Source organism: Oryx dammah, unplaced genomic scaffold (genome assembly GCF_014754425.2).
Source record: "Oryx dammah isolate SB20612 unplaced genomic scaffold, SCBI_Odam_1.1 HiC_scaffold_26, whole genome shotgun sequence".
NCBI lineage: Eukaryota > Metazoa > Chordata > Mammalia > Artiodactyla > Bovidae > Oryx > Oryx dammah.
This window is the reverse complement of record NW_024070210.1, coordinates 55,077,382-55,101,241: the sequence shown is the minus strand read 5'-3', so window position 1 is coordinate 55,101,241 and position 23,860 is coordinate 55,077,382. Positions and strand designations below refer to the sequence as shown.

The window sequence follows — 23,860 nt, the reverse complement described above, 5'->3', positions numbered from 1 at the left end:
CACAAGATACCAAAAAACTGCTTTTTAAAACTGATAAAGGGAGAAATGGTGCTGCAAGCATAATATTTATATATGTGAAAATCACCGAACAAGCAGGAAAAATGATCCATGGGGGTGGTGGGGACAGCGGAGAGTGGTTACTTCTAAGAAGTAAAGCTGGTAAGTGAAGGAAGAGAGAGGGTGAGATACTTGTTCCTTTCCATGAGAAGCTTTTCTGTAGCATTTTCCATTTTTAGCCATTTGCATACATTACTTTGACTTAATTTTTTTTTTTTTAATGAAAGATCCTCTATAAGACCATTGTTTAGACCACAGCAGGAGGATTCTTCTCAACTTCTACCAGGCCTGACCTTGGTGTGTTGACTGCAGAAGACTGCAGCTGGCTTTACGATGTGTTTACATTATTTTAATCTTAACGAAATCATGTTTAAACTCTACAAGTGCAGTAGGCATTTTACAGTTCTGGAAAGCTGTCCAATTCTGGTTTGTTGTAAACAGAATAGAAAGGCTTTGATGGTCATTTTAGATTGTCAGAATATGGGGTTTCACAGCTAAAAAAACAAGGGAGTCATTTTCAAGATACATGTTCAATAGGCACAAGTATTCAGAGCCTTGGAGTCCATGAAATACAATCAATTCTTAGACAGCAAAGGCTCAAATCTTGAGTTCTCCACGAAGGCTTTTGAACTTTGAAAGAAATTAACTGATGAGCATAATTAGCCAAAAAGCCTAAGAAACAGCATATTCTATAACACCCATGGATTAAGTTTAATTACAAAAAATGATCTGGAAATGCTTATTGTGGTTGTTCTGCAACATTTAGCAAATACAGACAGCCAAGGAAGGACCCCATCACAAGTCTGGAAATCCTGATCAAGGAGATAATACTAATTAGGACTCCCAGCCACTCCGGGAGCCCACAGCGGGTGGCAAGGGGCAATGCCTACAGTCAACAAGCAGAGTCACCTCGGGAAACCAGCTAATGGAGATGGCAGGAAGACAGAAGTGCATAACAGATTACATTTTTAATGAAGAAAAGCTAGCACAGGAACAACTTATCTTTTCTGACATAGCCGTTTAAGTGACTGATACAGAGTAACAAATAGCTATGTAGATCCTGCCTTGAATTTTACAGATTCAATCCTCTCCTAAACAGCACTGGGAACTAAAAATTCCCCAAGAGCCAAAAACAATGTTTTTCATTTAAAATCAGTTTTAAAATATTTTCCCTTACTAGCCTGCAGGGAACATGGAGATAAGTTCAGATTATTGCATCTATTCTCAAATCTGGAATATACCATGAGTCATTAAGTTAAACACTAAACAAATCATTTATCACATGCTCCCCTCCATCTACTCTCCATCAATCTCTTTCATCTCTCTCACTTGCTTGCAATGCTTTAAAGCATCCCGTTTAGTCTTGTGAAGCGTGGCTGTCTCACATTTAATAGCTTATCGCTACAACATCTCACCCTGCATGGCCTTGCCTTCTGAGGGGCTCACAACATGACTGATTGATAACATTGCTCATTCTTTAAATTTTATTCAGAATAGGACTGGCCCAGATCCCTACAATTCTACTTTCTCTCATTTATGTCAAAATAAAAGTGCCTCTAGCATTTATTCATGACTTCAGACACTTCCAGAAACGTCAACATTTCAGATCATCTCTCTTATTCCTATACATTTAAGAGAAGTGTTTCTGTTATTGTCATCATTGTTTGATACAGCTTTTCCCTTTAAAAAAGGAGGGGGGGTGGTGGGCAGTAAAATAAATATCCCTGGGGTGGAAGCAACCCAACTGAAGCATACAAATCAGGCAGTAAACCAAGTGTCAGGCTGACAGAAGGGGAAACAGCCAGATAAGTCTGTCAGGTTTCATTTAAGTTTCCCAGAAACCAGGAATATTAAAACACAAGAAAGCCAGACATCACTGGGGGGAAGAGTTTAAAAGGACTGAATCACCATGTTGCAATCAACAAAGACCACAGTTAACAGCACAGCATTCCTGAAGCAATCAGGGTTAGGCAGCAGTATCTTGAACCATGTGTTAACGACTGCTCCTCCCTCACTCTATCTCACTGTCCTCATACTTCAGTCCATTATTGCCTGTGTCCTCCACCCATCCCACCCCTCCAACACATACCCACATCTCCAAGGAGGAGTAAGCAAGAACCATACTCTTCCATTCTCTGCAGACCCACGGCATAAGAACACACCTGGCACACTGTTTTTGGATCTGAAATTGATGGGAAAGCCATATATCTGATGCTAGGAAAGATAGAAGACAGAAGGGGAAGGGGGTGACGGAGGATGAGATGGCTGGAAGGCATCACCGACTCAATGGACATGACTTTGAGCAAGCTCCGGGAGATGGTGAAGGACAGAGAAGCCTGGCACGCTATAGTCCACGGGGTCGCAGAGAGCTGGACACAACTGAGCGACCGAACAACAATGGTATATCTGATGTGTTTCCTGTCCACTGTGCCCAGCCCTTCACTGAGACTGGCCACCTAGTGCCGTCTGCACATCCTCAAAAGACAACATCCATGTCAAGACACCCAGATCTCAGGGCAGGATGGCTCCTTTACTCTTTCCTGTCCTGTATACGTCTGGTCCCACTGCCCTCAGCTCCGAACTCTTGACCATGTCCTTGACCCGTTCCCAGCCTTGCCTTCCTCGCACTTGGCATTTGCAATTGTGTCCACAGTTAGATATTCAGCCTTTCTCACCCCTAGCTCTCAGTATCCCTACAGTGCAGGCAGACACTTATCCATCAAACATCACGTGTCCAGAGGCTGCCCACAGTGGTGTGAAGCGAGGATTCTGTACACTTTTATCAGACAACTCAACACACTGTCACATCTTCATTTTTCCACTGACTGCAAGGTGGCTCACAGATAAATTTAATGTTCACATGGACAAGCCATTTTCACTTAGGTTCCCCAGGAGAACAATCCCTTGTCTTTTCACCTCTGACTATTTGTCAGAGAAGTCAACCATGCCAGCTGTCACAGTACTTTCTGAAAATAGCCAATGTATATAACTAGAGTATATTTCTTTCCCACTTTAAAGGAATGATGCAGTTTTAGAGGTAGAAGAGCTCTTATCAATCATGCACCCCAATATTTCCCAGAAATGAGTCCCCAGGCTGGCACTAGCTGATGTTTAATGGCCAGTGGTCACCAGAGAAACAAGAAGGAGGAAGGAAATAAAGCGCTTTTTCACAACGTTAAACACAATCAAAAGGCAAACTCACGACACACCTACATTTTCAGTATTAAAATATTTCTTCTTTCATGAAATATTAGCAGATGCTAGTTATTTTTGAAAAATATTTATGAAAAACTGTAAATACAAAATAAAGAGATTAGCATATAAATAGAGAACACTTATGCCCTATCCAGCTTAAACAATTACCAACCTCCTTCAAGTATAGCCTGAAAAATCTAGTAAAAATAGATCTTCATTTTCTGTTTTCCTCTTCCACAAAATCTAAAAGTGTGGGACTTATGAGGCTGGGCCAGCCTCTACATTTTACAGATAAGGATTTGGAGACTAGCAGAGATTAACCCGTCTAGAGTTGCACAGCTGGTCAAGAACTAATATATCTGTTATGCCATGATATGGTTTTGGAGCAGAAACCAATCCTTTTTAACCTGTCAGACTTTAACTGAGTCACAGCCAAGACCTGAAGAAGACCGCCTTTTGTCCCTGCCCAGGGCACTTCAAACACACTACTTGGGAGCAGAGAGAAGGCGATGGCACCCCACTCCAGTACTCTTGCCTGGAAAATTCCATGGATGGAGGAGCCTGGAAGCCTGCAGCCCATGGGATTGCGAAGAGTCAGACATGACTGAATGACTTCATTTTCACTTTTCACTTTCATGCATTGGAGAAGGAAATGGCAACCCACTCCAGTGTTCTTGCCTGAAGAATCCCAGGGACGGCGGAGCCTGGTGGGCTGCCATTTATGGGGTCGCACAGAGTTGGACACAACTGAAACGACTTAGCAGCAGCAGCAGGCACAAGTACAACTAAATGAGGAAAACCAACAATCTGCAACCAATGTATACTTCATCTCACACTGTAGCAATTGTGTCCCATCGCTGGAGGGCTCCAGGAACCACTAAACAAAGATTACTGAAAATAGGTCCATCATTACTAAAAAAAGAAGGGTATCTTTTTAGATATCATGCTGCTGCTGCTGCTGCTGCTGCTGCTGCTGCGTCACGGCAGTTGTGTCCAACTCTGTGTGACCCCATAGACGGCAGCCCACCAGGCTCCTCTGTCCCTGGGATTCTCCAGGCAAGAATATTGGAGTGGGTTGCCATTTCCTTCTCCAGTGCATGAAAGTGAAAAGTGAAAGTGAAGTCGCTCAGTCGGACACGAGCTCAGTGTCTGTAGCCTACCAGGCTCCTCCGTCCATGGGATTTTCCAGGCAAGAGTACTGGAGTGGGGTGCCATTGCCTTTCTCCTTAGATATCATATGCATGAGTTAATATACAATATTTGACTTTTTCTTTCTGACTTGCTTCACTCTGTATAATAGGCCCTAGGTTCATCCACCTTGTTAGGACTGACACAAATACATTTTTTTTTAATAGCTGAGTAATATTCCATTTTATGTGACTGAGTGAAGTCGCTCAGTCATGTCCGACTCTTTGCGACCCCATGGACTATAGCCCACTGGGCTCCTCCATCCATGGAATTTTCCAGACAAGCGTACTGGAGTGGGTTGCCATTTCCTTCTCCAGGGGATCTTCCCGACTCAGGGATTGAACCCAGGTCTCCCGCATTGCAGGCAGACACTTTACCGTCTGAGCCACCAGGGAAGTACCACTGTATAATGTACCACAATCTCTGTACCCATGGAGACACAGACCTAGAGAACAGAACTGTGGACACGGTAAGGGAAGGAGAGTGTGGGACTAATTGACAGAATAGCATGGAAACATATACATTCCTGTATGTAAAAGAGATAGCAGGCGGAACTGTGCTGTGTGGCACAGGAAGCCCAACCCAGTGCTTCGTGATAACCTAGAGGGGTGGGGTGGGCAGGGAGATGGAAGGGGAGTTCCGGAGGGAGGGGACACATGCGTGCCTCTGGCTGATTCATGCTGATGTATGGCAGAAACCGACACAATATTGTAAAGCATCCTCCAATTAAGAAACAAAGAAGGATGCTCAAAGTTCTACATTAACTTCTCATCCAGTACTTCCCTCCTCATCTCCAAAATTATAAGGCAAATTTTTAGTGAGAGAATGACAATTCACACAATAAGGTAAAAAACCAGCCACTAACCCGTTTTTCCAAGCCATACCATGCCCCCATCAAACTAGCAGATGGAAAAAAAATCATATAGCAGTGGAGGTAATAAGACCAGGCAGCTACACTCCTATCTCACAGAACCGTGGTATAAAAAAAAAAAATCAAACAAGACAGTATGAAGCGACAATGTTTTAATGCTCTGTAAAATTTTATCAGTGCAGGAAGGTGACCCATTGAGAATAAAATATTTTTTTAACACACTCACCTAAATTCTCAGTTTATGTGAAGTCGATTTCCCTGAAGCATCTGAGAATCCTTCAGCAGCAATACCTAAAACAGTTATGAAAACCTTCAGAATCAACTAATGTTATAGACATCAGTTTTCAAAAAAAAAAAAAAAACTCAATCTATACATTTGGTCATTTCCCCCATACTAAGCGCGAAAGGAAATAACTCAGGAAACAATGAATTTCCGCTGCAACACATGGGCTGGGAATTTTCTTGACCAACAGGGAATCGAGGTCTCAAGGCACTTATTTCAGAGACCAACATTACGTTCCAGTTGGCAAAGAAGCAAAACACATTATTTTCTTCCCGGTGATGGGAATGTTTAATGGCTTTAGATTTAAACAAAGATCAAATATATACATTATTCTTCCTGCCCCCACCTATATTTAAAACAAAAATCACAGGCACTGCACTGATTGTTTTTAAAATCAGCATCCATGAGCTCTTGTCTTACTCACTTTTTTCCCTCCGTATTTCCTGAAACCTGTCTGTGAAGCAGTCCCATCTTGCTTCCACCGTTCCCATCTCACTCTCAGTTCTCTGAGGCACTGATATCTGAGCATTTAGCACCTTATCCATGCAAACCCAATTTGAAAGACAGAAGAACCATAATCGATCATAGATTATGGCCAACAAAACGGGCCAGCATTAAACATTAAACAATTAATGCTGTTAACAGTTAAACAATGGCTTGAGTGAGAACACAAATATGAAACAATCAAACAATAAACATGCAGCCACAGAAACAAGTTTCATATGAAATAGACCAAGTGCATGTAATCTAGTCTGGGTAAGTATGTGAGACTAGTTAATAAAAGATGTTGGCTTGCTGTATGGGAGGAGAGAAAAATCTAGCGCGTGCTCTTTCTATTTAAAGAGAATAAATTCAAAATAGAATCAAATGAGTACTAGAAAAATATACAGATGAATAGTTTTATAATATTAAGATAGACAGGCCTTTTTTAAACATGACATCAAAATGTAAAACTCAAGGACTGAGACATTTGGCTTGCAACAGTTTTTTTTTTTTTTTAATCTCCAATATAGGAAAGGCAAAGATAAGTAAAAAATAAAGACAAAAACCAACAAACTTAGATACTTTGGGTAAAATAAGAAACTAAGTAAAATATTCATGAGTGAAGTCACTCAGTCCTGTCCGACTCTTTGCGACCCCATGGACTGTAGCCTACCAGGCTCTCAGAAGCCTCTCAGTCCATGGAATTTTCCAGGCAAGAGTACTGGAGTGGGTTGCCATTTCCTTCTCCATTAGGACATAATTCTGGCATATTCTGCAGAGAGAAAAAGGGCAACACATAAGCTACTTCTATCCATTTCCCTTGTTTTCTACAGAATCAGTCTAATTGTAAAACAGTATTATACCTAAGAGACCCTCCAACCGGCCACCATTCACCATCCTCCAACGGATACTGTGGCCATGCAGTATCACATATGAAGACCAGGTGTGTCTTCTTTAAGCCCTGGGAATCAAATCTATCCCAGTTTTTCAGGATACAGTTCAAAGGAGTGAGGCTGGAATTGTTAGCTCCCTTGTCCTGAAGAATCCCGGACGAGTTCCCAAGATGAAAGGTTATTGCTGAATCACGCAAAGACGCCGGGATTCTTGGCCTCCAGAGGAAAAGAATTCAATCTGGGGCCAGAGACAAGGCTTGATCGCTCAGAGCTTTTGTGTAATAAAGTTTTATTAAAGTATAAAGGAGATAGAGAAAGCTTCTGACATAGACATCAGAAGGGGGTAGAAAGAGTGCCCATACAACAGCTAAAGGAGGGACTTCCCTGGCAGTCCAGTGAGTGGTTAAGATTTCGCCTTCCAGTACATGGGGTGTGGGTTCAATCCCTAGTCAGGGAGCTAAGATCCCCCATGCCTAAAGGCTAAACAACCAAAACATAAAAACAGAAGCAGTATTGTAACAAACTCAATAAAGTCTTTAAAAATGATCCGTATCAAAAAAAATCTTTTAAAAAAGTCAATAAAGAAATTAATACCTCAGCTCAAAATGGATGAAGCAAATTAATAAACTTCCCATGAGAAGAAACAGAACAGTGAACGATAACAAATGCATGAAGAGATACTCAATTATACTAACAATGGGAAAATACAACTTCAGAAAACCGAGCTCTTTTTATCTGTCAGATTGGTGATGTCCAAGACTGAAAGGAGCTGTTGTTACGGCCACAGCTCATGATGTAGCCACTTTGGCAATTATATCAGTATGTAAAATGGCACACCTTTTGATCTAGCAATCTTTCTCTAAGAATCTACTCAGAGTAGATTATTGTGAAAGCAGAAAGATGGATACACATAATATGTTTATAATCACTGAAGGCAGAGGGAGTAAGTACCCTAAAGGTTTACAAATAGGAGATGTCAAGTAAACATGTATTTATTGGTGATATTTATTGGTATGAAAAGAGCCATGATACACTTCTGAGTGAATAAAACAGGCAAGACTTCCCTGGTGGCACAGTTGATAAGAATCCGCCTGCCAATGCAGGGAACACATGTTCGATCCCTGGTCTGGGGAAGATCCCACACACTGCGGAACAACTAAGCCTGTGTGCTCCAACTACTGAAACCTGTGTGCCTAGAGCCCGTGCTCCACAACAGGAAAAGCCACCGCGATGAGACCTGCGCACAGCAATGAAGAGGGGCCCTTGCTCGCCACAAATAGAGAACACCCGTGCACAGCAACAAAGACTCAGTGCAACCATAAATAAATAAATAAAAATTAAAAAATAAAACAGGTAAATGACCATGCAAAGTATGAGTACATTTCTGCGTGTGCATGCCTGTGTTTCTAGATGTCCTTATACCTGCTAGAAGGACGTTTATTAAAACAGTAATGATTGCCTGACTATCTGAATTTTAAAGCATTCCTGCTTTCCTTATAACTATTTGAATTTCATATAATGAGCATGAATTTTTTTTTCCCCAAAGAACACAGCGGAGCTGTTTTTTAATGTCACGCTTGAGTGTAAAGTAATACACTGCCCAGATTGCTACTTTCCCTCCGTCACCTTCTCTCTGCTCCTTGTAACGTTTGTGTCACACATGTGCTTGCTGTGAACACTGATGAGAGAGGTCCCTTCCTTCTCTCTGGTTCCTGTTCATTCCTGAGGGCCACTTCATCCTTGCCTTAAGTTCCTAAGACACATCTCTATCCTTATTATAAATCTCTCTCTTTTTTTTTTAACTTAAGCTAGCTTGAGTTTGTTATCTGTGACCAAAGGAACCCCATGTAATATAGTGCTGCTTTTGATTTTCCACCTTCTCAATCATCCATTCCGTTTGAAAACAGAACAGTAAATCTTGTAATCACATGAATGAAGATTTGTTGTATATAATGCCATGTATTGTTTATGACCTGCAGCCAAAGGAACTGAAGCAGGCAGCTCAAAGTTAGTATAACAAAGGCAAAAATACTATTCAATACTTCAAGAGATAGAGGAGCTCTTTCCTGACTAACATGAGAACCCATGAAAAGACTATTTGAAAAAGAATAAAAACAAAGGGGACATATTTGTCCAGATGGGCTATTTCTATGGTTAAAATAGTCTCCATTATCATGTTTTAACCACTTTGCAGATTTATTTTTATTGGGTTATATTTACATATGAAAAGCTTTTTTTCTTTCTATTTAGACTATAAAATACATAAATGTATTCCCATAATGGGCCCATTATGTTCAATTTATCTCCAGCAGACAAATTTACTCTTCTCATTGCCCTGTCTTTAAAGGTTGAGAAGTTCCATATAATACAAGAATTCTCCTAAGACTGTAATTACAAACCTGGCTAAAAAACAACAAATATACAAATCCCTTCAGAGGTGTATTGGATGTCAAATACAAATCTAATTAATCCCCCTCAATCTCCCAAAGGATCCTATCCCCAAAAAAATTTCTCTAGAAAATAGAAAAAGGACTATCCAATTTCAAAGACAAGCCATCGAATGTTTAACTAAACATCTGTGCCTCCAGGGCATCACTCAGACAAACCCGCAGGCCACCCAATGCCCACTGTTGGCCTCTGTTCTGACCGCACCCCCACCCAGGGCAGGGGCATCTTTCTAAGTAGATAGATGGGGGAGGCAGGTAAGTCCATATCTGAGGCTGAGATGCATTAGGATTTGAGACAGAACATGGCATTTAGGGGAAGAGCAATAGCACAGTGATTTACAGTGACTGATCCTGATTCTGTCATTTAGTAGACCTATTAAAAAGCAGAGACATCACTTTGCCAACAAACGTCCGTATAGTCAAAGCTATGTTTTTTCCAGTAGTCATATATGGATGTGAAAGTTGGACCATAAAGAAGGCTGAGTGCCGAAGAATTGATGCTTTCAAACCATGGTGCTGGAGAAGACTCTTGAGAGTCCCTTGGACAGGAAGGAGATTAAACCAGTCAATCCAAAAGGAAATCAACCATGAATATTCATTGGAAGGATTGATACTGAAGCTGAAACTCAATACTTTGGCCACCTGATGCAAAGAGCCAACTCACTGGAAAAGACACTGACTCACTGGAAAAGACCCTGAAGGTAGGAGGAGAAGAGGAGGAGAAGAGGAGAAGGGAGGAGGAGAAGAGGCCAACAGAGGATGGATGGTTGGATGGCATCACTGACTAAATGAACATGCATTTGTGAACATGAGCAAACTCCGGGAAATAATGAAGGACAGGGAAGCCTGGCGTGATGCAGTTCCCTGGGGTCGCAGAGTCGGACATGACTGAGCGGCTGAATAACAACAGCAATTAGTCGTTTGGCCCTGGTGTACCTCAGTTTCTTCCCCTGTAATAATAATGCCTAGGAAAAGGGCTATTGTGAGGATTAAAGGGCAGTAATACATCTAAAACAATGAGGTAAGTTCAAGAATCAAACATGACCTTGCTTGACCTCCAGCTCAGTGGTCAGTGAGATGGCCACTGCCCACAGGCAGAAACTTACTGCCTGATCAGAGCAAGGTCCCTGGAGAACCCTAGGACAGAATATGTCTCTACATAGGACACTTAACTATTCAAAATGTTTATTTTAAATATGAATAAGACCCTTCCAATTAAATAGAAATTTATTCTAAAGGTATCAGGAGCCTGTTGTTTGAAGGAATGCTGCCTTTAAGTAGCCTTCTCTGGATCATATGATAAACCTCTTGGCAGCTCCCATGTTCTACCTTTTCTGGAGTATTTTGAGAAGTGTTTATAGACGTGATGAAAAGGCAGAAAAGCTGCTGGCTAAAATGCTTGTCACCAACAGAAGGACCTAACTGTTTTGTTTTTTGCACATCTTGGACCACTTCCTACTTCCTTGTGGAAACTTAGATATAACTCTCCAAGTCCCATATCACTCATTACCAGAGAAAAGAGAGGAATACTTAGATACTTCAGATGCAGAAATAAAATGAAAATGGATGGGTGAAGTTCCTAACACAGTGCATGGAGCCCAGTAAGCATCTAGTAAAAGGTACATCTTTAAATGATTCACCTGAACAGCAGTAAAGAAGCAAAATGCATATTAAGTAATCTGGGACTACATAAGGCACTTTTTCACCATGAGAGTCTTATGGACTATTTGTTTTCCACATCTCACTTGGCAAAATCCCCACAAGAATGCAGGGCCAAGTTGAAGGGGGGGTTTAAGCCATGAAGAACCTACACAACGTATATGGCTGACCCAAAGGAGCCAAGAACACATCTGTCCTAATATTCCAACCAAAGATGGAAAACAGGGCAACATGACACTCAAACTTTACCCTGGTACCATCTACACAAGCATAAAAATAAGAAGATAGGCCTGTATGGGCAACATCCCAAGTGGTTTTGGTGCCCAAAGTTACAAAAGGGCTTTTATAAGGCAAGACCAAGCAAAGGGGCAGGAGGGCCACTAGATTTTAGCCAAACATGAGCAGAATATACTACTCTTAGCTTGAAGTTACCACTAACATTTGACACATTTATTACTAATTGCTCAAAGACAAAATCCAAGAAGAAAGAGACCAACTGTGATGTTTCAGTAGCCATAAAATAAAGACAGGAAGAGCCAAAGAGAGAAAAGAGGACAAATTGTGAAAACAAAATTCTTCCAACTTCCCAACTTCCTCCAATTCTACCCCTTGCCAAGGATTATTTTTTTCTCCTCTGAAACCTTGAGAACATTTTCTTTGAAAGCACAGTTCAATAATTAGAGTCCAGCTCTACCGTGTCAGAAGGTATCTGACTCCAAGGGAAATGACAATTCTCTTTTCATGGCTTTCCTTGGCTGACTTTCCAACTAGAGACTGGGTCCAGGGGTCAATATATATATGCATATCCTAATCTAATTCATTCCTCCCTCAGTGAAGCCAAGCTCCAAGTATCAATGTTCATGGCCCTCAGAAGTAAGGAATGATACGTGACCTTGATCTCTGCAAGCAGAAAGAAAGGCTCCAAAAATCCCTCTGGATGCGTCTTCCAGCAAACCAGGAGTAAGAGGTGTTACAAGTGAAAAAAGATTCTCAATATACATGTGTGAAATTCTGGTTTAAATCAAGGAGTTCCTTTAATGCAGAACATTTTGGACAGTTCAATGTGCTAATGTGGATATAAATAAGAGGCCCCAACCTTATCTATATACAGATTCCTTTACCTTTTGTGGTTTGCATCTTGGTACACATGTCCAGGTCAACCGTTTGGAAAATAACGTTATAATTAGTTCTTTTATGCAAATGACTATTGAAGGCTCACTCTGCCCCACGACACACGCAATGACATGACCCGGCACCATGCCCCTAAAGATCAGGTCACAGTGCAAACAATATTAATGCTGAGTACTGTGAAGCTTCTGTTTACTAGGAGGGTTAGAGAAGTGCTCTAATTACACTGCTTTACCTCCTTCAGTCTTTAGATGCTTTTCACAGCTGGACAACTTGAGAAATGCCCTGAATTCCCTGTTGCTCTATAATACACTGCTCTCCATCTCTCATTTATATATAAGTAAAACTAAAATAGTAATATGAGGTAGAATGTAAGCTTTCACAAGAACAGGGACTCCTCTTGGTATAGAGCTATTCCTCCAGACCTAGAATAGCAGGTACAAGGATGTTCCACAAATATTTGACTATTATGAATAAGTGTTAGTCACTCAGTAGTGTCAGACTCTGCGATCACATGGACTATAGCCTGCCAGGCTCCACCGTCCATAAAATTCTCCAAGCAAGAATACTGGAGTGGGTGGCCATTTCCTTATCTGCTATATGAATAAAGTACAGAATAAATAAACTTACATAAGTGTATCAACTCATTTTATGAACTGGCCAAAATATATGCTCTACAGCTTTAAATTGATTTTGAAATGCTTACTGTAAAACAGTTTCCTATTTCTTTCCTCAAAAGTAGTTTGCTTTGCCTGTTTCATTCCTACTAATATCTCCCATCCTTTGTAATTCCCTCCCACAAAACCACCCCTCTAAAATAAAGGATATTTTTCCTTTGACTTTTGGATTAGAAAGAATTTCAATATTCTGAACTTAATGTATAAAATAACCCTTGCAAAACATTCAAAAGAATAAATTTTAAAAGTTTCTGCTAAACTTAATTAACTGTAACAAAATAGGATAACGCATTAAAACTTTTTAACGTTTTTTTTTTTTTTTTCCTTTAAGGGGATGAGGAGGAAAGAGCAGGAAAATATTGTTTTAGTTCTTCCTTGGTCATTCAAAAAACTGACTAGACCTTTCCCACGCCCATTCCTCTGACAAAACTATTAATGCCAGCGTGTTTCTATTTGGCAATTTTCAACTTCTGGTTAGGCTATAGTCTCTTTTTTCTTTTTTTTACTTTTTTAAAATTAATGTTATTAGAATATAATTGCTTTACAATGTTGCATTAGTTTCTACTGTACAGCAAGGTGAATTAACTATATTTGTTTACATATCTCCCCTCTTTTTTGAATTTCCTTCTCATTTAGGTCACCACAGAGCACTAAATATAGAGTCAGAAGGTTCTCAATAATTCTCTGTTTCATACATAGTATCAATGGTGTGTATATATATATATATATATATGCATATCCTAATCTAATTCATTCCACCCTCGCATTTCCACCTTGTTATCCATACACTGGTTCTCTACATGGGTCTCTATTTCTGCTTTGCAAATAAGATTATCTACGCCATTTTTTCTAGATTCCACATGTATGCATTAACATATGATATCTGTTTTTCTCTTTCTGACTCATTTCACTCTGTATGACAGTCTCTAGGTCCATTCATGTCTCTGCAAATGGTACAATCTCATCCCTTTTATGGCTGAGCAATATTCCATTGTATATGTCTACCACACCTTCTTTATCCGTTCCTCTGCTGACGGACATTTAGGTTGCTTCCATGTCCTGGCTATTGTAAACAGTGCTACAGTGAGCATTGGAGTGCATGTATCTTTTGGAATTCTGGTTTTCTACGGGTATATACCCAAGAGTGGGATTGCTGGATTATAGTCCCATCTCTTGCAGCAGCCCTGCCCTGTGCCCCTAGCATGCCAGCCCTTCTCCAGCCCAGAGTAAACCATCTAAGAAAGTCATTTGAGACTATCCTCAGCTTCCCAACGGTGCCAATCTCCAGGGCCCCTTTCTGCACCCCCACCTCATCTGGCCTGGCAGTCAGTGCCTCAGCACCAGCGAGCCCACACTCCACCTGGAACCCTGCACTCTCTGTACTGCTTCCCTGCGGTGCCCTCTGCCCTCCCAACTTCCATGCCTCAAGTGGCCTCCGCACACCCCTGCTCACCCAGCACCCCATCGAGTTCCATCTACTTCAGGGAGACTTCGTGGACCACATCTATGTTTCTACATTTACCATGTCATGTTCAAATAATCTATTTAAGTGTCAGTAGTCCACACAAGACAGTGAGCTGCCAGAGGACAGGAGCTATGACTCCCCCGAGAGCTCCCGCCTCAGCTGACAGCACTGTTCCTAACACCCATTATGTGCTCGGTAGGTATCCGAAGAATGAATGAACGTGTGTAGTATGATTAATAACTTCGAGACACCAGGGATGAGAATAGGAAACTTTAAGAGGCTGGAGTACTACAGCAGCAGGGTCAGGATGGGTTCGGGGGTGTGTGTGTGTGTGTATGTGTATATGCACACCCACACTGAAGAGAAGGGGCGCCTCATTCCATGAACCTCCTTCCCGCTTCTTCAAGGCCAAACTTCCAGTTAACAAACCCCGACTCCTGCCGCCTCACTTTCCTTTTTTAGTCCCAGGGGTTTTGGTTGATGACTCACTCTCCTGCCACAAACCTGTGTCTTTGAGTAAGCGTCTCTCCTGTTTGGCCTGCTGTCAATAAGGGAACTACACCTTTTCATAACTATACTTTCCCCCCATCTCAAAGCAAAGAAAGGCTTTGAGATTTAATGATTAGAGGATGGTATAAGATGTTCCCCTCTAAGCTATTCCCTATCCTAACTCCTAGAGAACGTCTGTTGGCTCACTCCAGCTTGGACCCTGTGGGAGAGCAGAGTCACACAGGGGCCCACAGCGCAACCTGATGAGAGAGTCATTTCCTAGGCAGGTTGTAAGAAGTCTAGGGGTTCCCAAGGAGAGTGGGGTCTGGAATTCTCAAGGAGGAAAAAAGGACAAACTTTTTTTCCCCTCGACATTCCTTCAGTTCAGTTCAGTTCAGTCGCTCAGTGGTGTCCGACTCTTTGCGACCCCATGAATCGCAATAATGTATCCTGCTTGAGGACAGTCTCTGGAAAAAACCTTCTGGCTAATCCTGTTACTTAAAATGTAAAATTATGGGAGTAGGTCTAGTGAGGTCTTTACAACCTCTAGACATTCTTTTTGATTCACTGTAATAACTAATTAGAGAGTATATAATTCCATTGCTAACACTAGCAAGGGGGTACTCTTTCTGCCCCCTTCTGATGCCTATGGCAGAAGCTTTCTCTATCTCCTTTATACTTTAAGAAAACTTTATTACACAAAAGCTCTGAGCTCGATCAAGCCTCATCTCTGGCCCCGGATTGAATTCTTCTCCTCTGGAGGCCAAGAATCCCAGAGTCTTTGCGTGGTTCAGCAACAACCTTTCACTGATGCACAAGGAGAGGCAAGTGTTAGTCATCAACCAGCAGAGCATTTCTTTTAGGAAGGCAAGGTGAGAGACTACACCAAAGTGAACAAAAAGGTTCACCTGTACAGTGGAATACTGTTCAAGACTAAAAAGAAGTGAGCTCTCAAGTCATGAAAGGACACTAAGGAATATTAAATGTGTATCATAAGTGAAAAGCCAATCTAAAAAGGCTATATACTGCACGACTCCAACCAAATGGCATTCAACAACAGAAAACGCCACACTATGGAGACAGTAAAAAGTTCAGCGGTGCCCAGAGGCTGGGGGCTCAGAAGGGATGAATGGGCAGAGTACAGAAGACTTTTAGGGCAGTGAAACTATTCTATGTCAAGCTATTGTGGTGGATACAACTCAATATACATCTGTCAAAGCTGATAGAACATACAACAGCAAGAGTGGACCCTAATGCCAAGAATGAACTTTGGGTGGTTATGATTTGTCACTGGAGGTTCATCAGTTGTAACAAACATACCCTCTGGGAAGGAATGTTGATACTGGGGTGGGGAGGGGTGGGGGAGGGGCTATGTATGTGTGTGGAGAGTGGGCGTGTAGGAACTGTGCTCACTTTTTGGCCAATCTTGCAATGAACCAAAAAGTACTCAAAAAATAAAGTCTATGACAGTAGAAATAAAATAAGCAAGAAGAAAAGGGTGAGGTGTGATGTCATGGATGCCCCTCCCCTCGCCCGGCACTGACGCCAGGGAAACTCCTATGGCAGAGCCTGGGGAGAGGCTCAGAGTGAGACAAAGTGGGCTTGGCCTGCAGAAGCAGTGGTGGAGGACCAGGGCTCCCCTGGCCAACTGGATAGCACTTGCACGCAGAGTAGTGAGGCTGAACTTGGGCTGTCCCACGTGGAGATCCAACCTGCTAGAAGTGACCCTGACTGAGAAAGCCTCCTCCCCCACATTTATTCTCACTGCCACCTCCGTCTTTAACTTGTGGGCTACTCCTCCATACTAGCTCCTCAAGAACTTCTTCTTCTGTACTGAAATCATTCAACTGAAGAACACACAGAGAGAATACGACTTTGTCAAGTGGTAAGCTATCTAAATTTCCATGCCAATGAAAAACCCATCAACAACGATGGACTATCCCAGGGCTAGGGAAAGGGGTGGCCTTCCCATAGAGTAGAAATATTAAACTCCTATGAATTCGTTTAAACACTTATTTTTCCAGCCCTCAAAACCTTGCTGCCCAGGTGTTGTGAGCACCATAAAAGTAACAGGAAGAATCAAGGTGCATTGTGGAAATTCATTAGCTTCTGGGCAACTTAAAATAGGCATTACAGACAAAAACACGGGGCCTTTTGGGAGGATGGCTTGGCTAATCAAGAACAAATTAGCTATTCAGGTATACATAATGTGAAATCAGGGACACGTTTTTTTTTTAATAAATAAGAACCTGTCATCACTTGACTGATCAGCAGCTATTGTATCCCTCGTAATTCATCATTCAAAGGTAATTTTGCTGCCCTCATATCTCTTACTATGTGCAATCTGGTCTTCATGAATGACCCCCTGATACTTTTTCCAAAAGGCTGAATCCCTCTGATCTTTGTTCCACTGGCCAATGGTTCTCCTATACATACTCATTTTGGTACATTTCATTCAAAACCAAAATACTCCACAAGAAATAGTTCTTGTGCCACTGAAATTTCCTCTTCTTGTTACCACATTTCAAATGTCAATCCTCCTGAGCCACATGTGTCCTCCTCCTTTCCCTGACCTGTCATTCCAAGCTCCTCCTTTTCCCAGGAGCCTTCCTTCCATGTGGTTTCCCCTACTCTTGCTGTTCTCTCTGTTTTCACGGGTCTTGGTAGATTCTCTGCATAATTTGGCCATTCATTATATCATATTGTATTCATTCCAATTCTGGTTCCACAAGATTCTATAATTCCAATAGATAAGGTGTCCAGCTATTTCAACAGGTAAGGTGCCCAAGTGCCCAACCCAAAGCCTGGTACCCAGTCACCCACGGCCAGTGGCATCCTGGTTCCCTTACACCCATGTTGACTACACAGAGCAGTGTGGGTCCTCCGAGCCTCACTCCACTCCTCTATAAAAGGCAGAAGGAGGACCTCCTTCACAAGCCAACCTAAGGGCCACATAAGCATAAGGCCTGGGGTAAAAAAATACCTGTAACTAACACTGACTTTTTTCTCTGAAAATGTTATCTCTGGGCTCTGGAACTGGAATAAAATGTCTGTAAGAGCAACATTAAGACTCATATCTTCCCTGTATTTCTTCAAGGCATCTTCACATAAAGGAATGTCCAATAGATGATTTTCAAGTTAATGGCACTTACTGTTGGATAATGGATTTCAGAGCTTTTGGTTTTTTTTTTTCTTTTTACAACTTCATGTACCATTTAAATACCTAAAGCTTTCTATTAACAATTTCAAATAGCTAATAAAGAGAATAATGAATCCATAAGTAATCATCAGTAGTCATGTATGGATGTAAGGGTCACATCATACATAAAAAAAGGCTGAGCAATGGCTGAAGAATTGACACTTTTGACCTGCGGAGCTGGAGAAGACTTGAGAGTCCCTTGGACAGCAAGCGGACCAAACCCTCAATCCTAAAGGAAATCAACCCTGAATATTCATTGGAAGGACTAACGCTGAAGCTCCAATACTTTGGTTACCTGATGCCAAGAGCCAACTCAACGGAAAAGACCCTGATGCAGCGAAAGATTGAGGCAAGAGGAGAAGGCAGCGACAGAGGATGAGATGGTTGGATGGCATCCCTGACTCAATGGACATGAGTCTGAGCAAACTCCAAAAGGTAGTGAAGGACAGGGAAGTTCATGGAGTTGCAAAGAGTCAGACATGAATTGGCAACTGAATAACAACAACAAAAGTACTTTTCACTCAGCTCCAACAATTATCAACTCATAGTCACTCTCATTTCGTCCAAACTCCCTCTTATTTCCTTGTGCATATCTCTCTCACTGGAGATTATTTTGAAGCAATACCAGCTATTACCCACTTCAATATCACTATTTTCTAAAACTACAATTTTTAAATCTGAAAAATGCACAAAAAGCCACTTTCACTTAGAAAAAAGAAAAATTATATGCTTATCCAATAATGTTACTGCCATCTCGTCTTCTCTGTCCCTTTTGCATACTGCAAGACACAGGTGACTCAAGACAGACCCAGCAGCCTGAGTTCTGATTCCCGGCAGCACAGGAGCTATCTGGGTGACTGTGGGCAGGACAGTCACACAGCCCCTCCCTGTAGGCCTCTGTTCCCAAGGAGGAAATCAGAACAGGAGGGCTCTGATGCTCACAGTTCACCTGCTTGGGCAGAGCTAGAACTTCCCCTTTTCTGTTTCTTTGTCATTCCCAGCACCAGCTTCACTACCCGGAGTAACCTAGTCTCTTCTTCTGCTGCTGCTAAGTTGCTTTAGTCATGTCCAACTCTGTGCAACCCCATGGACGGCAGCCCACCAGGCTCCCCCGTCCCTGGGATTCTCCAGGCAATAACACTGGAGTGGGTTGCCATTTCCTTCTCCAATGCATGAAAGTGAAAGTGAAGTCACTGATTCGTGTCCAACTCTCTGCGACCCCATGGACTGCAGCCTACCAGGCTCCTCCGTCCATGGGATTTTCCAGGCAAGAGTACTGGAGTGGGGTGCCATTGCCTTCTCCGAGTCTCTACCTACTCTTTGCCAAAAACAGAATTAGCAAGTATACAGTATTTAAATAGCAAAGTCTCTTCTAGGAACAAGTTTCCTACATAATAACCTTGCATTTAAAAAAAAAACCATTCCTTATATATATATTAATTAAATCTCTCAAATAAAACACAGAAACTATAAAGCAGTGTCCTGCTTGACTCTTTCCCCTGGCCTCTGACCTTATGGAATAAGCAAAAGCAATTCTTGAGTTCCCTCCCTGCCCCTGGGTGAGACTAAACAGCTAGTCCATAGAAATGACCTGCTAAAAATCACTGATACAAATAGCCAGATGCCTTTGGGGAGGAGGGGTGACTCCCCAGATTCCCCTACTATCCCCTCTAAGGTAACCATGAATGCCCTTGAAATTCTTTTGGACCAAATCCAAATTCAAATATAAAACTACTCACATAATTGTGCAAATTATCTACCTCACTGTGGACTTTGGTTCTCAATCTACACTACCCAGTAACGTAACTACTAGTCATTCGTGGCTAATCAGCCCTTGACTGGTGGCTAATCCACCAGTGCAATGTGTATAAAGTCTACCAATTTTGAAGATTTAGTAAAACAGATTATAAAATACCTCATTAATACATTTTGTACTGGGACTACCCTGGTGGTCCAGTGGCTAAGACTCTGTTCCCAGTGGAAGGGGCCCAACTTAAATCCCTGGTCAGGGAACTAGATCCTGCACGCCACAAATAAGAGCCCACGTGTCATAACTAAGACCTGGCACAGCCAAATAAATAAATACATATTAAAGAATAATGTGGGTTACTTACAGATAGCATTAAAAAAAAAAACTATAGCAAAGACGCTTTTGAAAATAAACAAGTAAATTCCACATTACATTTTGAAATGTTAACACTTCATATGTACTCGGTGAAATAATACATTAAAATTAATTTCACCTTTTTCAATGTGGTTAATGGAGAATTTAAAATTACATGCATTGTACAATATTTCTAGTACAGTGCTTCACTAGATTCTCACAACAGCAAAAATAGGTTTCATGTTAACCCACCATAACTGGTGTTATCTGAATACAAGCCTAAAGCTAGAATTGATTTACTTGGACTTCTCTTTCAAATTGTATACTTCCCCTAATGGTTCCTGCCAATTCCCATTAACATTTAAATATTTAAGTGTTCCAGTAAGACAATCACCGCTACCTTGACCATAAAATATCATGTAATCACCAGATAGACCCCATCAGACTTCAAGTCAAAACATTTAAAGGCTGTGCTATTTAAAAAGCAATTCCCAATCCCTATTTTTTATCTCACAATCAGAATATAACATTTCTTCTGGCTGTTATGACCTTGAGTATTAGAATTTCACTGTATGCAGCTGAGAAAATACTCAAACTCACATTTCTACTATAAGACAAAGGAGAGCTGGGTATACTCCATAAATGAGAAGGAGGAAAGCCACTTACCTGCCTTCTACTGGTTTTCAATGGATGAAATAATGAACATCTGATTAAACATAGGGTTGAACAGTGATTTTTTTTTTTTTAAGTCAAACATTCTACCTGACCTCTGAAGGTCAGTAGACTTTACAGCTCTTTCTAGCTGTGTTTCTTTGTTATCAGCAGAGATCAGAATAAGTTGGAGCAATGTCAAAAAAGTTTAACAAAAAAAAATTGGACTCCATGGAAACTGATGAACGAAGTAAAACCTCCACTGTCAAGCCCAGCACTATCCACAGGGTGGTCTGCCCACAACTAGTTTGTGACTGGTCTGGAATAACGCAAGTACAGAAATTGAGAGTAAACATTTGGAAAGTTTTATAGTAATTTGACAAAGTATTTATGTTGGTTGAATGTAATAAAAATAAAAGTGCTTATAGTTTATGTCTGTTTTAAATATTTCATCTTTATTGTATTTTTTATTGACACACAAAAGTAGGTCAGCCCAAAACAAATTATAAATTAAATTACTGATGGTTCCTTTCAGAAACACTAATCTAAACCAACCCACCAGAATCCTTCATTTTCTGACCATCTCATTCTTCATGTGCAGGACTTGGGAGGCATCAGGTAATAAAGCGGAAAGGGAGCAGAAACTACATTTTTAGGAAGGAAAAACCACCACTTACAAGAGGGTGAGTCAGGCAGAACTATGTCCAAGACACAGCTAGGATTAGGGTCTATAACACTGTCGGGGGAGCACACTGACTGAAACCGCCCATCCCGGCCAGGCACCACAGTAACCATTTGTATGAGTTGTTTTACGACAGGAGGTCCTGGTGAGGAACACAGAACTAATAACCCACCACCAACCGGAAGAGTTCAGAAAAGATCGAAAGGAGACACCACATGTCCGACCACCTTCCAGAATCCTCCTCTCTGGCATCCATCTTGGCTGAACAAAGCGTGCACCACCAAGAAGGACTCTGAGTCAGAATGATTGGCTAAAGACAACCCGGAAACTAATCCCATCTCCATAAAACCCGAGACTGAGAGCCACATGGCAAAACTGTTCTCCTGGGTTCCCTTACCCTGCTGCTCTCCACCCGGGCGCCCTTTCCCAACAAAATCTCATGCTTTGTCAGCATATGTGTCTCCTCAGACAATTCATTTCCGAGTGTTAGACAAGAGCCCAGTTTCGGGCCCCAGAAGGGGTCCTTCTTCCTGGAACAACACTGTAATATTTCTACCTCTACAATACGGTGCCATTTTTCTTCAATTATAGTTTCTTCTTTTTTTTTTTTGGCTATATCACGCAGCTTACAGAATCTTAGTTCCCCAACCAGGAATCAAACCCAACCAGTGGAAGCGCAGAGTCTAACTCTTTGTGATCCCGTGGACTGCAGCATGCCAGGCCTCCCTCATCATCTCCTGGAGATTGCCCAAGTTCATGTCCGTTGAATCAGTGATGCCATTCAACCTTCTCATCCTCTGTCACCCTCTTCTCCTTCTGCCTTCAACCTTTCCCAGCATCAGCGTCTTTTGCAGTGAGGCGGCTCTTTGCGTCAGGTGGTCAAAGTATTGGAGCTTCAGCTTCAACAACAGTCCTTCGGAGGAGCTATCCCACGTTGAAGGTCAGGAACGGTGGCGGTAAGGAGATACCCCTCGTCCAAGGTAAGGAGCAGCGGCTATGCTTTGCTGGAGCAGCCGTGAAGAGATACCCCCATGTCCAAGGTAAGAGAAACCCAAGTTAGATGGTAGATGTTGCAAGAGGGCATCAGAGGGCAGACACACTGAAACCATACTCACAGAAAACTAGTCAATCTAATCACACTAGGACCACAGCCTTGTCTAACTCAATGAAACCAAGCCATGGCTGTGGGGCAACCCAAGACGGGCGGGTCATGGTGGAGAGGTCTGACAGAATGTGGTCCACTGGAGAAGGGAATGGCAAGCCACTTCAGTATTCTTGCCTTGAGAACCCCATGAACAGTATGAAAAGGCAATATGATAGGATACCAAAAGAGGAACTCCCCAAGTCATTAGGTGCCCAATATGCTACTGGAGATCAGAGGACAAATAACTACAGAAAGAATGAAGAGATGGAGCCAAAGCAAAAACAATACCCAGCTGTGGATGTGACTGGTAATAGAAGCAAGATCTGATGCTGTAAAGAGCAATATTGCATAGGAACCTGGAATGTCAGGTCCATGAATCAAGGCAAATTGGAAGAGGTCAAACAAGAGATGGCAAGAGTGAACATCGACATTCTAGGAATCAGCGAACTAAAATGGACTGGAATGGGTGAATTTAACTCAGATGACCATTATATCTACTACTGCGGGCAGGAATCCCTCAGAAGAAACGGAGTAGCCATCATGGTCAACAAGAGAGTCCGAAATGCAGTACTTGGATGCAATCTCAAAAACGACAGAATGATCTCTGCTCATCTCCAAGGCAAACCATTCAATATCACAGTTATCCAAGTCTATGCCCCAACCAGCAATGCTGAAGAAGCTGAAGTTGAATGGTTTTATGAAGACCTACAAGACCTTTTAGAACTAACACCGAAAAAAGATGTCCTTTTCATCATAGGGGACTGGAATGCTAAAGTAGGAAGTCAAGAAACACCTGGAGTAACAGGCAAATTTGGCCTTGGAATGTGGAATGAAGCAGGGCAAAGACTAATAGAGTTTTGCCAAGAAAATGCACTGGTCATAGCAATCACCCTCTTCCAACAACACAAGAGAAGACTCTACACATGGACATCACCAGATGGTCAATACCGAAATCAGATTGATTATATTCTTTGCAGCCAAAGATGGAGAAGCTCTATACAGTCAACAAAAACAAGACCAGGAGCTGACTGTGGCTCAGATCATGAACTCCTTATTGCCACATTCAGACTTAAATTGAAAAAAGTAGGGAAAACCACTAGACCATTCAGGCATGACCTAAGTCAAATCCCTTATGATTATACAGTGGAAGTGAGAAATAGATTTAAGGGCCTAGATCTGATACATAGAGTGCCTGATGAACTATAGAATGAAGTTCGTGACATTGTGCAGGAGACAGGGATCAAG

General features: G+C 41.8%; 1 protein-coding gene across 6 annotated transcripts in view; it reads right to left on the bottom strand.

Annotated features, from left to right (window-relative positions):
- The window catches only part of TLN2 (talin 2), a 496,933-nt gene that overhangs the window by 273,897 nt on the left and 199,176 nt on the right, over nt 1-23,860 (bottom strand). For all 6 annotated transcript variants that reach the window (XM_040226669.1, XM_040226672.1, XM_040226673.1 and 3 more), the window contains one exon: nt 5,538-5,602. The gene's annotated coding sequence lies outside the window, so the exon portion shown is untranslated. The remainder of the gene's footprint in view (nt 1-5,537; nt 5,603-23,860) is intronic.